Raw genomic sequence first — 8,850 nt, forward strand, 5'->3', positions numbered from 1 at the left:
AGCACAGGATGGAGAAGGAGAGGTGGGCAGAGGCCAGGCTGTGAGCAGCTGGTGGGCTGAATCCAGAGTCACTGAGGGATCATGACACTGGTGTCCTGATGATAAATAGCAGCCTCTGTCTGGGTTTGGCAGAACTCAGAGCCACGTGAAAATGACAAATGGAGAGTGACAGCGTGATGGGACAGATGTAAAGATGGGTGCCCAGTTCCCGTGGTCAGGCACTGCCCAAGAACTGGCTCGGTCAGCACTGTTCCTTGGACCAGGGTGCATGGCCCTGCCTGGGGGCCACCCAGCCCTCCTGTACCATGGCAATGTCTGCCCACTCCCTGGATCCGCTCTTCTGATAAAAACTGGAGTCTATCTGACCTCTCTGGCTCTTTGAGATGCTCCTTGGACAACAGAATGGAGGGTGTGGTGCTTGACCAGGTTCTTGGAGCTTCTGCACTCTCTCTGTCCCATGGGGACCCTGCTGTCACCATGGAACAAAGTCAAAGCTGGGCTGTGAAAGGGTGAGAGACAACAGAGACCAACACTGCCCCACTGCCCCATCCAACCCCAGAGATGTTAGGGGAAAAGGGACAGATCAGCAGAACTGAACCACCCCTGTCCAGAGAGGCAGGGACCCTAGCCAAGGCCTGAGGAAAGTGTCCAGTTGCCCTATAAACGAGAGCAGTAAGGATGACAGCCCAGAGGCTTGGGAGGCTGAGGCAGGAGGATCATTAGTTTAAATCCAGCCTCAGCAAAAGTGAGGCCATAAGCAACAGTGAGACCCTTTCTCTAAATAAAATAAAATGTATGGCTGGGGTTGTGGCTCAGTGGTTGAGTGCACCGGTACCAAAAAAACAAACAAACAACAACAAAAAAAAAGCAGCAATAATTGATCATTTTTTAAAATATTTTTTTCTTGTAAACAAATGGGATACATTTTGATTCTCTGTACATGGAATAAATGCATACCATTCGTGTAATCATAAATTTACACAGGGCAATGTTGTTTGATTCATTCTGCCATTTTTCCCCCTTCCCCTCACCCCTCTTTTCCCTCTATACAATCCTTCCTTCCTCCATTCTTGCCCCTCTCCTTAACCCTAAACCTAACCCTAACCTTAATGCTAAACGCTCCCACCCCCCCATTATATGTCCTCATCGATTTATCAGCGAGATCATTTGTCCTTTGGTTATTCCATTGTATATATATATATATGCCACAGTTTCTGTATCCATTCATCAACTGAAGGACATCTAGGTTGGTTCCTCAATCTCGCTATTGTGAATTGAGCAGCAATGAACATCGATGTGGTTGTATCTCATCGTATGCTGATTTTAAGTCCTTTGGGTATAGGCCAAGTTGATCATTGTTTTAAAACCTTAAATTCTGGGGCACTTTGTTATACAGTACAAGATAACTGATACACCCTCAAAGCTTCAACCTCTCCTTGACAATCAGCGCTGGGACAGTCTATCCTCCATGCCTCAGAAATATGAGGGAAGATCCAAAACCATACCAAAAAGTAATCATATCCTACCATGAGGGATTACAACTCCCCGTGATTACACATGGCCTTGTTCTCCTATGAAATTCGGTGAAGAACAACCAAAAATTTTAATGCTGCCTTCATATCCTTAATGGTTCTATAAATATAAGGAGGCATTTTTTATGGAGCTATTTTTCTTGCTACAAATCACTCCTTTCTTTCAGCAAGTATTTGTTGATCATCTACTATATGAAAGGCACTATGGAGACAAAAATGGGCAAGTCCCCAACCTCACAATATTGCTGGTTAGTTAGAAGGGCAGAGATACAGGTGAAAAAATAAATCATTCTGAACCACATGGTGCTGGAGGAAGAGGGATGTGACACTTCGGTAATAGGAAAGGAGTCTATTTAGAGAGAGTGATCAGAAAAGCCTTGGAGAAGCTGACCTTTCAGCTGAAAAATGAAGAAGAGCACAGATTTTTCAGGCATCCTGGGGAAGAGCATTCTAAGACAAAGGAACTGCCAGAGCAAAGGCCCTGAGGCAGGAAACAGCTTGGTGTGCTTAGAGGAATCGAGAGGAGGTCCTGAGCTTATACCCCTTCTCTTTTTGGCTCATTCTTTGTGGTAAGTTGCAAAAATTACCACAAAATCTCTGCTGCCCTACCCGCCAGGAGAAGTTTCCCCAACTCCCCTTCCTTGAATCTAGAGACTTGGCCACATGACTTGCTTTGGCCAAAGGACATTAGTCATTGTGATGTGAGCAGAGACCTCAAACACACTTGTGCATGAGTGTGTGTCCTATCTTGTTGCTTTCTGGACACCACCACGTATAGAGGCCCAGGCCAGCCTGCCAGGGGATGAGAGACCACAGGGAGCTGTGACGAGCTGCTGAGTTCCCCTGGATCTGACAGCTACCCACAGCCAGGAACGTAAGTGAGGCCATCCTCCACATGCAGCCCCCACTGGCCACCCCAGGCCAGAAAACCACTGTAGCCACCCAGCATCCCAGCTGATACACTGTCTACATTGCTAATCAAAATCGATGTGGTTTTAAACACCATTTTGGGGCATCTTGTTAGGCAGCAAAAGCTGACTGATACACTCACCTCGCCTGTGACTCTAGGCTACCTGATGTTTGGAGTGATTTTTAGACACACACACACACACACACACACACACACATTCTTTGTTCCCTTACCCCGATCTGCTGAGCAGGATCTGAAGGAACAAATGCAAATGTTGGCTGGTGCCTAGGCTCACTCCAGACCTGAGTGACGCCCACCCACACACACGCTGCATGTAAATTCCTGTGGTGGTAAAATTGCCAGGTGAAGACTCCAGGTCACTCAGTTGAATCTGCTCATGTTAGTCATTCATTCCAGGGATGCACTGTTTGAGTGCCTACTGTGTGCCTCGCATTGTGTAAGGCATGTGGAGATAGAGGAAAAGCCAGGGGCCCTGAATCCTCACCTTCTGGGAATCTCCAGCGTGGCAGGGGTCTTAACTGACTCACAGAGTGTGTGCTGGCTGGTGACGCAGAACAGAGCAAGAGCCCAGAGAAGCTCTCAGATGGCGCTGGCCAGGCCTGGGCTTTATGTCATGCTTGGGTGAGTTGGTGTTCAAATACTGTGAGATTTAACCCCTTTGTGTGGGCATGCATGCACCCCACTGTCCCCCCAGATCCTTTCCCCACTGGCGTCTACCCTGTTCTCGTCCTGGGAGGTTCAACAACAGGGACCCACCAAGGGCTCCCTCCCCAGGGTGCATGGTGGGTTCAGCCACTGGGAGGCACCAGCAGGAGACAGGAAGGAGGTTGGGTGCGAGGTGAGACATTTGGTCTCCTGGCTGCCTCCCTGATCTCGCTTCTCACCTCCTTGGCCTGAGTGGTAGTGACCCCTCTGCTTCTTCCCAGAGAGGCAGATCTACCCCTTTGGTCCCCACCCCCCTCATTCAGCAGTCCATCCCCCTGTATGTAGACCCTCCTGGATGACTTAGAAGCCATGCACTTCCTCTCAGGTCCTGTTGTTACACATGAGCATGTTCCAGGTGCCACAGACCCTGCCATTCCCTAGTGCCCTGAGGTGGCCTGGCCTCTGTGTATGCTACCTGCCTGGGCCATTTCAGTTTGAACCCTGTGCTCATTTCAGTTGAGGCCCAGCCACGACCCCCACCCACAACCACAAGTCAAGGGTGAGATCCCGAGGCCACAAGGACAGGGACAGCAGAGGGGCCTCCCACATGACAATGGAGAGGCAGGCAGACTCCTTTTGCCCAGGAAACCCCTGGGGTCCAGGGACAGCTCAGGACCACCCTGAAGGACCATCTCCTGGGAGCTCTCCTGCCTTCACTTGATGTGGACTTTGCCCAGAGCCACAGAGTTGAGACAGGCTGCTGAGTTTGAGAGAACAGATGAACGGAGGCCAGCCTCTGCTCCCTGCCTCCCTCTCTGCCTGCCTTTCCCCCAGGCTCCTCCAGGCTCCTCTCCCTTCTGCTCCCCAGCCTCCCCGGCCTCCGTGCCTCTTCCTCCTGCTCTGGCACTCTCCGCTCTCCCAGTTTGTTTCCCAGCCCCACGTATGGCAGCGTCTCTCTCCTGGGGCCTTTCTTCCTCCTGCCTTCCTCTCCTCTTTCCCCTCTTCCTCCTCCTCCACCCTCCTATCTCCCAGCTCCAGCCCCTCCTTCTGCCCAGCCCATCCGTCTTCCCCACTCCCTCCACCCGGCCTCCCTTTCCTGGTGACAGGCAGTGGTTGGAGAACGATGGATGGAAATGACATCCCGGCTCTGGAGTGACTGCCACTTGGTGATGCATTCGGAGAGGTCACTGGCTCTCTGTGGGAGCCATACAGATAAGCCAGTGACCTCCCAATGCACAGGGTCAAGGACACAGAAGGGCAGAGAGCTGGGGCCCAGGAGGAAGAGAGGCCTGAGCCAGTGGCCCGGTCAGTCCCCTCTGCAGGCTGCAGGACCAAGGAGAAGGGGCCCGGGCCCGCCATGTGCTCATTGTGCCTCAGAAAACTAACCTGAGCTCCCGGGCCTTGGCATCCCCATCTAAAGAGAGGATAGCTGTCCAGGGAGTGAGTAGGTTGATTCAGGGTCAACCCTTAGCTCTTCTGGGCCCTCCAGGGTTCAGCATCATGGGGGCAGTGCCCAGGCTTCTGAACCAGGAAGCTGCTCTGTGTGGATCCAAGGTGCCTAGGAACCCCAGGGCCTGAGCTCCTGGAAACCAAGTGCAGGGCCTGGGACGCCCGCAGAGGCTTCTTTCCTCTGCCTGTTGCCCTGGTGAACTTGGAGGCCGAGCAGAGGGAAGCACTGGGCTTTGGCTGGGCCCCAAGGTCCTAGCCTGTGACTGTGCTCCATCACGGGACCCTCTGAACCCTGGTGACTCAGCCAAGGGTCCTGGGGTGGGTGTGTGGGGATGCCCCTCCATGCCCGCGGTACTAGCATGCACTGAGCATGCATGTGTGCCAGGCACCACTGTGAAAGCCCAGGAAGCACACGAAGGCTCTCGCACTGCCCTGTCCCTGGGTCTCTTTCCCAGGTCAGACACAGGCACGCTGAGCGGCTCCCGGCTCTGTTGGGAAATGGAGAGAATCCACTACGTTCCCCAAATCTTCCAGGCAGGAGAAGCCCAGGCCTGTGCTCCCCTCGCTCCCTCTGTGCTCTCCCATCTTGCTCCACACCCAGCACTCGACTGGCCAGGCCCTGCCCTGGGAACCCTGCAGCCGGTCCATCATCTGCCCCCTGGATGGGGACACATTTCCTTCCTTATCTTCCTGCAGGAGCCACTACAAAGTGCAGTCTTCCAAAACCCTGAGACCTCCTCCTCCAGCTCCTGTGCCTCTCAGAAGCTAAGAACCTGGCACTCACCCTGCAGCCACCCCTTGTGCGGCCCTACCAGCTGACAGGGGTCCTCGACTTATGGGGGTCCCACCCCAGAAAGCGCCCCGTAAGTTTAGCCTATCCGAAGCCAGCAGCAGCCAGTCAGTCAGGCTGCGTGCCTGCATGAGCGCGTGACAACAAGGCCCACAGCCATGCACCACTACAGGGCACCAACAAAACCTGGGAGCACAAAGGCCAAAAGCCAAAAGCGCACTGAAGACGGCCAGAGTCTGGGCACATGCTGACTTTGTGACACAGTGCAGCATGGCCTTGCAGTGCCCTGGGGATCTGGGCTGACTGGGAGCTGCGTTCACCCGCTGCTGCACAGCCCCATGCTGGAGGGCTGGACTGGGTTTCACTCGCCTGGGAAAGATCACACTCTGAAGCCCCTGAAGGGGCCTCATTGACACCTTCATCAAGTGGTACTGTGGAGGATCAGACACTATCCACGTGGCACATCTCCTCCCCACCTGGGTTGTGAGTGAATGGGTGCTTGTGGGAATTAGTCCATGGGCCCCAATTCTTTATACCTCCCTGTTTCCATGGCGTTGGTTATTTGCAGATTCTTTTTCTGAGAAGGAGTCTATTTCCTCATCCCTGAAAGCTGGGCTCAGCCCACGACACCCTGTGGCTAGAAGAAGGCAGGGGCTGTGGGAGGCCCCACACATTTCTATGCTTCTGTCACTGCTGTGAGGAGGACGTACCAGCTGATCCAAGCTCTCCCTGGGGCCAGAGCCTCAAGCCAAGCACAGCATGAGGGAGCCACACGACTGAGCTCTACCCCAGCCAAACACAGATGTGTGATCAGAGCAGGGCAGCTGGACTGAGGCCTGCAACTGGGGGCAGGTTGTTACCCAGCTGTAGCTGACGAATACAGTGCTCCTGGCCAGGGCTTGGGCTCTGGACTCAGGTAGGCAATGACCTAACTTGCCTGGGCCTCTGCAGCCTCCTTTCTGCAGCAGAGATCACATTACCAACCGCACAGTGCCACTGTGAGGACCAAATGGGGGTCCTGGGTGCTCCATGCAGGCTCTTGCCAGGTGGTGGCTGCAGCTCTCATCACCGGCATCTGCAGGAAGGGCCAGGCCTGGACTCGCTCTCCTCTCTGGGCAATGAGGGTCTGGCTTCCTGGTGCTCTGCAACCCCCACTCACCCATGCAGGAGAGCTGAGCCCAAGCTAAGATCCACGACAGCGTGGCAGGGAACTGGGTCAAGTCAGAACTCGGGGTTCAAACCCCAGCTCAGCCCCTTCTGTGGGTGTCCCAGGGAGGCACCCAACTCCACAGAGCCCCAACTTCTCCTTCCCTGGAACAGTAACGAGGGGAACCTTGGGTCCCAGGAGGCCTCCTGACCACCCTCACGGAACAGAGGCACTGACTTGATGTCTGCGTATGGCACTCTTAAGACACTTAATTCCACTATGCAAACCAGGGGCCACTTTCTAACAGGAAGCAGGAGGACATTGCCCTCCTGTGATGCTAGACTTCAGCCACAGGCACCCAGGTCATCAAAGCACAACGCCCCACAAACCGACCTCCAAACTGAGCATGATTGAGGGCCACCAAGCTCCCCGTGAACAGCCACTGCCACTCAGGGGCAGGGTCAATGTCTGCAAAAGAGAACCTTGTGGGAGAAACACTCAAGGAGAAGAGATGCCACCCCATGCCCAAGCCATAGCTCCATGGGCCAAGGACAGTGGCACAATTTCCGGGCAGCATGGAGCGCGGGGTGGGAGCGTTAGGAGAGCTGCAGCCCAGCACAGGGCTCCTGACCTGGACCCTGCACCAGCGTGCCCTGCAGGGCTTGTCAAAGCCGAGAGGGCGGGTCCCATAGCCCCGGCTCCTGCTGAGCCGCATGTGGAGGAACAGGGGCCTAATGCAGTCAAATCGACATGGCCATCGGCAAAGACCTGCTTCCAGGAGCCTCTTCCTAGGTCGGGAGCTCCAGGAGGTGCCAGAGGTGCGCTGAACAAAGGTAAAGGAACCGTCCATCTGGGGTACCAATGGAGGCTCTGCAGATAGTAGCAGTTACCTACAGTTCCCAGGTGTGGAAAGGAAGTTTGACTCTCAGTTCCAGGACCCTCTTGTTCCTGTCTGTTGGGTAGAAGTGACAAGGGTGGTGACCTCATGAGTTTGCTGATGAGGAGGCAAACTGATGTTTGCTGATGTTGTATGCTTGGCAAATGCCCCTACCGGAGTGACAGGGACCCTGTCTTTTACAGCAGTTGAGTTATTCACCAGCATCCATAATGGCCTCTGATGAACCCTGACTCTGAGTGCTCATGTCCTTGGATCACCCTGCCATCACATACCGAACAGGGCACACTTGCATAACCAGGAGGATCTGGGCCCCTCCACTGAGCCAGCTGGAGCCCAAGGTGGCACCCAAATGGCTTCTGCTGAGTTGAGGCTGAGGTCCTGCGCTGAGTCCCCCTGGCATATCCCAGTGTGTGTGAACACAGGTCTTTCCACCTTCCCTGGGAGAGAGCTCACGTGCTCACAGGTGGGAGTAACCCTGTGGCTATTGCTCCCCAGCAGTGAGGTCAGTGCTGATATCCACGGCACCACCGGGATCTGGCAGGGCACCTCCCCAGGCCATCACTGTGCCTCCATCATTTCTGATCTCAGCACAAACTCTGCATTTTTCTGAGGCCCAGGCTCTTCTTTAACCCATGCAGAGGGTGCAGCTCAGGACTCTGGGGGACAGGCTCCCTGCACCAGTGTCAGGCATGCTCTGTGCCTCCCTGAACAGCAGTTCTGGGTCTCCATGTTATTGGCAGAACTGGTCTTCTCTGGGCAGGAGGGCTGGCCAACCCTCCTCCTTTCTTCTTCACCTGCCCATCTGAGCTCCCATTTCCCACCTGGTCCCATCTGGGGCCAGATCAGGCCTGCCATAGGTCCAGGTCCTGGCAGGGACTGGGGTCCAGCAGAGATGGGAGCACCCCTGCAAAAGGCAGCCAGCAGTCAGTAGGGATTGCCAGGGCCAGCACCAGGGGTGGCCTTGGACTGCTTTATGCCTCCACCAACAGAGGCCCTCCAGACCCGGCCCCAGGGCCCCAGCACCCCTAGTGTACTTCTGTGGGCTTGGGTCCCTGGCTTCGTGCTCCAGGGAGCACCTAGACAGCATGCCCAGTGAGGGACAGAGCAGGGTGGGACTGGGGCACATTGGACATTTTCAGCTGGCCACCCACGTCCCATGGACACTCTCCCTCCCACTCCCACCTGACACCCACCATGCACTTTCTTTGCTTTGCTTCCCATCTTCTTTAAAGCTCTATAAGCTTAAAGCATCACCACATGGGGAAAGGCTTCCTGCGAGTGGATTAAACAGGAGTAACTCTGGAAGCCAGGTGCCTGTGCCCCTGCACAGGTTTGGTCTGCTTCTCTCTCTTCCCTCCATCTGCCTCCCATGGTCCATCAGTGGGCACCTTGTCCAGAAAGTGGCTTGCAGTCTCACACCTTCTCCCTGGAAGCAATCTTCCACTCTTCTCACAGACT

Source organism: Sciurus vulgaris (genome assembly GCF_902686455.1).
Source record: "Sciurus vulgaris genome assembly, contig: HiC_scaffold_167_arrow_ctg1, whole genome shotgun sequence".
NCBI lineage: Eukaryota > Metazoa > Chordata > Mammalia > Rodentia > Sciuridae > Sciurus > Sciurus vulgaris.